This window comes from Lipotes vexillifer, unplaced genomic scaffold (genome assembly GCF_000442215.2).
Source record: "Lipotes vexillifer unplaced genomic scaffold, Lipotes_vexillifer_v1.1 scaffold1557, whole genome shotgun sequence".
Classification (NCBI taxonomy): domain Eukaryota; kingdom Metazoa; phylum Chordata; class Mammalia; order Artiodactyla; family Lipotidae; genus Lipotes; species Lipotes vexillifer.
In genome coordinates this window covers 102,299-109,758 of record NW_006798133.1, presented here as the reverse complement: position 1 = coordinate 109,758, position 7,460 = coordinate 102,299, and positions in this window count along the sequence as shown.

Genomic DNA, 7,460 nt, shown 5'->3' with positions numbered 1-7,460 from the left:
GGGAAAGAGGTCCCTGGAGGGCTCAGCAGAGAGTGTGTGCAGTTGAGCAGGTGATGCACGTAGAGCCTCTTTTACTACAACCCAGAGATCCCAAAGCTATTATCTGACAAGAACTCTCATGCACCCCTCAAATCTTTCTTCATCTTCCTCCACTTCCTATTTAACAATTCCCTCTGCACCTCTGTGTCGCCAAGATTAATCATGGCTGTTTGAAGTACCATACCATTGCCCACTCCATCTCCTGCTCCATTGCCTGCTCCTGAGCACAAATCTAAATCAATTAGTTCCTCATTACATGAGTGTAAAATGTCTAAAGTCTGATAAGAGCAACTCAACCACTCAGGGACCTGGTGGGTCTAACTTCTTGTCTCCCACTCCATTACTGACATTCTCTAGGGCATGGACTAAGTTATATCCCTTCTTTTTGCCTCAATTTCTTCTTTCACAAAGTCTGGGCAACAGAATTAAGTCGCTGATTAGGTTAATATCTAATCTGGAGACTGGAGCCTGCTTTGAGATTTTAAGATGTCTCTAATTAACATTATAATTAGCATTAAATTTAATTGTTAATAATCTAAAAATTTATTAGCCCAGGGGAAACATTAATAGATATAGGATAATGAAAGATCTAGCAAAGAAAGGGCAACTAAATATTTGGGACCTGGTTTTACATATAATGTACCAATCTCTTCCCAATCATCATAAAGCCACCATAGAACGTCTTATTAAGTTTTGTTTATGGTTTCCTTTGCTGTGCAAAAGCTTTTGAGTTTAATTAGGTCCCATTTGTTTACTTTTCCATTAATCTTGGAGATGTATGAAAAAAAATATTGCTGTGATTTATGTCGTAACTGAATCACTTTGCTGTGCACCTAAAACTAACACAACACTGTTAATCAACTATACTCCAATATAAAATTAGAAATTTTTTAAAAAGAATGTCTTATTAAGTAATACTGCCACAAGAGCTGTATGAAATTATTTACCATCTTTTTGATTTTCAAAGAGTTTATTATATCCAAACTCAAACTGTAGAGAAATAATATCTACATTTATAATGAGACAGTTAAATTGGCAATGCAAGAACTTCTAAGCATTCCTAAAATCTTACTCTGATATACACTTTAGAGACATTCCCAGAATACTATGATAGTATAATTCAACTTTTCTTTCTGGAATTCATCATTTAAGGTGTGCCTCTATCAAGAATGACAGAAGAGCGTGTGTCTCTCTTCTTTACACTCAAATTCCATATTACATGAGTGAAAATGGTTTTAATTCTTTCAAAGAGTAGTTCTCTTAAGAAATTTGTTCAAAACCCTCTAGATGTACACTGGAAGCCAGCCCAAAAGATAACCAAATTTCAAGGCAATCCCTCCATTCCCACTTAGCATGGGCAATTCCCATTCCTCAGCATCCTTGAATAATCTAGAGAGACATTTCTTCTTCACGATCACTAAAGGATTCAAGTTGGAAATAATATCCAGAAATGCCCAGTCCCAACTTTGATACTGTGTCTCTTGATTCTTGGAAAGGATACCCCATTTAAAGGTCATGGACTGGCTTCCATAAAATTTTAAGGGTACCTATTTTGTAAAAGCTTAGGAGCATCTTACATCAGAAAAATCTCACCCAAGGTATCTAAAGAACCTTATAAATATCAGAGCTTGAAACTGCTGTCCAGATAAAGAAAGTAGAGATTAGAGAGCTTACAAAGCTTATTAGTGACAGAGTCAGGACTAAAAACAAGAGCTCCTGAGTCTTTATCCACAAACCTTTCCATTCTTCCACACTGCTTCTTCACTAATTCCAGCTAAGCATCACTGATTATTGCTTTTAGCTCTCCATTCAACAAATTTAACTGATGGATAAAACACATTGGATCTCACTCATTCATTCAATCATTGAGCACTAACCACATACCATAGACTTTGCTAAGCATTAGGGTCAGCCCCATGAGTATGCAAACCTGTCCTCACGTGTTTATACTCCAGGAGGGGAGAAAGGAATTAGGCAAGTAAACAAAATTTTTAAATATGATTACACATCCTGATAAGTTCTATGAGGGAAATAGGGTGATGAGACAGTCATAGAGAAGGCCAATTTACATAGGGTGATCAGAAAAAAACATCTCTGAGTAGGAGTCATTTGAGCTGAAAGTGAAATATGAAGATGAGTTAACACACAAAGAGCTGGAGAGGAGCACTGCAGGTTGAGGCAACAGCAAGCAGGAAAGCCTCACAGCACAACTGGGCTTGCTGGGTCAGAGGATCAGAAAAGAGGCTGGTTGGCTGGGGTGCAGAAAGAGGGATAAAGTGGGGTTACAGAGCAGCCAGGACCTTATAGGCCATTTTAAGGGGGCTGGTTTTATTTGAAGAGCAATGAGAAATTTTTGAAGGTTTAGGCTGGAACGTGATGTGACCTGCTTTATGTTCTTAAAAGATCACTCACAGCAACAGTTGGGTAGAGAACGGATTGTTAAGGGAGTGGGTATGGAATCAGGAAGACAAGACAAGGCGACGGCCATGCCGGGGTGAGAAATAACAACATTCTGACTATCATAATGGCAGAACAGTAAAAAGAAGTAGATGGATTGCAGATATGTTTCAGAAGTAGAACTGGTAAGAGTCGGTGATCTATATCATGAGTGCGGGAAATAGACTAAGTGTGATTCTCAGTTGCTGTCATGAGATAGTGACAGTGCTATCTACCAAGGTGAAGAATTTTGCTGTCACTTTGCTAAGTTACCTCACGGTGAAGACCTCAGGAATGTATTGCTCTGTAAAACCAGGGGCATAACTAGATATTAGAAACATCTATGATACCTCCAAGAAGAACTCTTAAAGAGGTTCATCCACCTCTCCATTTGCTAAGCATAATCTCCCATCAATACTAAAAAGAATGGAGGAACATGTCCCTGCATTAATCACAGAACATTGATTACAATCAGCTCAGAGCTCTCCAAATGCCTGCCAAGTAGCTAGTGATTCACTTGCTAAAACCTTGAGGGAGCTTGTAATCAGTTATAGATGTACTAGAAAGACTAAGTGGGAAAAATAATTCTGGAGAAGGTATGCACTTTTGAACATCATATAACATACTATCAACATTTTAACACTCCGAACAAAACATCCATACTTTCCTATTTCAGAGTTGCACACCTAATGAAAATTTGCTATTTTCCTCCACATAAACCAAATATGCCTAAGCTCTAAGAAGTGCCTTATGGTACTTCTGAGAGCAAAACCTATATACATTACAATAAAAAAACATATTTGGTATTTGCTCAGCACCATATGTTTATAAAGCACTCTTACATACATGAGTTTAAACCATCTGGCAACACTGGTTAAGTCAACAGGACAAATATTAGCATCCTTTATTTTCAGCTGAAGAAATTATGGAGAAAAAACTTTTAACTCAGTTTAAAATATTTAATCCCTTTGATGTGGTAATTCCACAATCTACCCTAAAGAAATAAGCAGAAATGGCAGAGATCTCATCGTATTACTGCTTCATCATATTACTCAGGGCTGAGGTGTTACCAAAACGTAACTATGGCAATGCAGAGTAAACTACCCACAATCCTTTTCAGAGAAAATTTGTTCCTCTAGTCTATCAGCTGGCTCAAGCACCTTTCATGTATTGCCCCTTATGTCATTACCTACCAAGACCTTTTGGACCTAGCCTTATAAGGCTTTTCAGTCAATTCAAAGGAAACTTCTTCTTAGGTTTAACTGGTTAACCATTCCCAGATAACTCTAGGGGTTTCCTCAGCATGAAGGACTCCTAATTTGTATCATCCATTCTCACCTTTCTGCCAATCTATGACCAACAGGGTAGAATAGTTATACTGAATACAAAAAGCTGTTGTCCATAAGCCTATTTTTCAAAACAATTACTCTGCTCTGCTTTGAAGGTAATATATGATACAGATTTATCACAGATTAGGCAACTTCCTTCATAAGAAGACAAACAGGATTATGTTTTATTCACTCCCTCATTCACTCATTCATTCATGCATGCAATGTATATTCGTCCAAGTCTACTCTTGGGCAGGTATGTGCTATGGCTACAGAAGTGAACAAAACAAAGTTGCTATCTTCATGTATCTTATGTTTAGTGGGACAATGAATAAGAAAATCAATTCATTAACTCATTTCTAATAGTGATCAGCAATAATGAAAAATAAATCAGGAATGAAAGATTCAGAGTTATGGGAGATGAGGAGAGCAATTTTAGATAAGTGGGCAGGGAGATCTCCCAACAGAAACTCAAATGGTGTGAAAGAATGAGCTGTGGGAATATTTGAAGACGACTAACATCACTGCTTTTGAAACTCTGATCTCCTGAACTCTGAACCCTACAAATATGAATAGCCTTTCCAATTTAGTTGATTTCCCTCAACTGAATCTCTTACTTGTATACTTAATCCACTCTAGCTCCATTCACTCTTTTAGGACCAACTGCTTGCCCTCTGGTTTATGACAGCTAGGAGGCCTTCCTGCCTAGCTCATCCTCCTAAGACATCCTGACACCTATGTCCCAGCAAAGAGGCAATCTTTCCTGCCTTTCAACTAACAAATGAAGATAAAGACAACAAAAACGAATGTGAGGAGATAGCTGATGATAGCTTTTTTGGGGGAGAGGGGTAAAGAAGATACAAGAAACGTTGAAAAAGTTTACTTTGTGAAAAATTAGGAGGAATAATAACTATGAGATCTACAATAACAAAAAAGAAAAGTGTTGGCAAAAAAGATCACTGTGTAACTCCTGGAGCTCCAGCAAAACTAGAGAAAACAGAGAGAAAAATAAAGCACTCCTTTTTGTTTAGGCCACCTATAGCTGTATCAAGTCCACTGACCAGGTTGTAGGTCTTTCCCAATTTCAGTACAGATGGAATAGAAAATATAATTAACAACTACACCTTGATTTTTGTTCCTGGGTAATATCCCAAGTTCTAAAATCAGTTTATATGACAGAATACCAATATACAGCTCTCACTAGGAAACTGAGTAGCCAGCCTTTTCCCCCTGAGACATACAAATATGCCTGAATTTCTGAAAGTAAGCTTCGAAAGGGGTTAACAGAAGTGACCTAATCCCCTGGATAATGGACCAAAGGCTGAATAGTCAAACTTCAACTTTGGGTTCATATTCCTTCACACAAATATTTTACATTAATGCATATCAAAGAATGAACAATAAACTCTGGAAATAGGTACAGCAGTCCTAGTTTCAAAATTGTAAAGTTATTCTCACCATTTACACAACTGTCAAGGAACATCTCAGAACGAGTCGTGGGTACTGTGATCAGGAAATCGTAAGACTTCAAAACCTGTACACAGTCCTTCTCCAGAGAAATGCAAAGGGTCTGTGTTTATGGTGTCCCTCCCCCTCAAACTACCAATAGTTTACTCTATCTTCTCTTCTCTTTAGAACCTAAACTGTTTTGGTTACATAGGTTTGGTTTGTTTGTTTGTTTTTTGCAGAGACATAAAGGTAGAACGTCTCTAAAACTTTCACATTTCCATAAAGTTCATTTTCCAAAAGCCAATTCACTTTGTTTTTCCACTAAACTCATTCATGCATCACTTAGAAACTAGGCACTGCAGATGTAGAAACAAACAAAAGAAACAGGGTCTTGCCCTCCTGGAACTTAGTGTCTAGACTGAATCAAAGATGGAAATGTAAAAAAATGAAGTCATAAAAGTACTAGGATAATATGCGAGTGAACTTTTTTATAATCTTAGGGTGATAGGGAAGCTTTAGTTTGCACATTTTATGAAAACTAAAAATAACAAAAGACTGACTCATTTATCATAAAATATCATAAAAGAATGATAGATTTAAGAACAGAGTAAAATTTTTAAATTGACTGCAAAATAATGACAAAAAAATAAACAAAGCCAAAGGATAAATGACAAATTGTTAAAAAAAAAAAAAAAAGTAACATACAAGTCAGAAAGTAAACCTCTTAACTCACAAAGAGTTATTTCAAAGCAACAATAATAAGGTAAAACAAAATGAGAAAATGGGCAAAGGGCATGACCAGGAAACGCATAGAAGAAGAACTAAAAATAGTCAATTAGCAGGGCTCGACCTTATTTAAAATATAAATTAAAACAAATAATGGAGATTTTAGTTAAAAGATTTTAAGTTTTAAAATGTCCAAGGGTGTGGGGAAATATTCACATACTATCAGAAAAGTACACATTCTTACATTTCCTTTTGGAAAGAAATTTGGTAAAATCTATTAAAGTCTTAAATGTGCTAACCCTTTGATCCCTACCCCCAGTGATTTTACTTCCAATAATCGTAGTATAATTAAAGATGTGTGTACACATATATTGGGTTGAACAAAAGGTTCGTTCGTTTTCTTCCATAAGATGGCTCTAGTAGCACTTAGTTATCTTTAAATTCATACGAAACAATTCTGTTAGATGTATGGTGACAGCTGTCGTATCAGCATGCATTTAAAAAACGTTATCAGGGGCTTCCCTGGTGGTGCAGTGGTTGAGAGTCCGCCTGCCGATGCAGGGCACACGGGTTCGTGCCCCGGTCCGGGAAGATCCCACATGCCGTGGAGTGGCTAGGCCCGTGAGCCATGGCCACTGAGGCTGCGCGTCCGGAGCCTGTGCTCCGCAACGGGAGAGGCCACAACAGTGAGAGGCCCTTGTACCGCAAAAAAAAAAAAAAAGTTATCAAAATTGGTGAATTTTTGTGTAGCCATTTTAACATTGAAGATAGAAGAAAAACAGCAACATTTTTGGCATATTATGCTTTATTATTTCAAGAAAGGTGAAAATGCAATTGAAACACAAGAAAAGATTTGTGCAGTGTATGGAGAAGGTGCTGTGACTGATCAAACACGTCAAAAGTGGGTTGTGAAGTTTTGTGCTGAAGATTTCTCGCTGGACTATGCTCCATGGTCAGGTAGACCAGTTGAAGTTGACAGTGATCAAATCAAGACATTAATTGAGAACAATTAACATTACACCACATGGGAGATAGCTGACATACTCAAAATATCTAAATCAAGCACTGAAAATCCTTTGCACCAGTTTGGTTATGTTCATCACTTTGATGTTTGGGTTCCACATAAGTTAAGCGAAAAAAACCTTGACTGTATTTCCACATGTGATTCTCTACTTAAACATAATGAAAATGTTCCATATTTAAAACAAATTGTGACAGACGATGAAAAGTGGATACAGTACAATAATGTGGAATGGAAGAGAACATGGGGCAAGTGAAATGAACCACCACCAACCACACCAAAGGCCGGTTCATCCAAAGATGGTGACGTGTATATGGTGGGTTTGGGAGTCCTTTATTATGAGCTCCTTCTGGAAAACCAAACGATTAATTCCAACAAGTACTGCTCCCAATTAGACCAACTGAAAGCACCACTCGAGGAAAAGCATCCGGAATTAGTCAACAGAAAATGCATAATCTTCC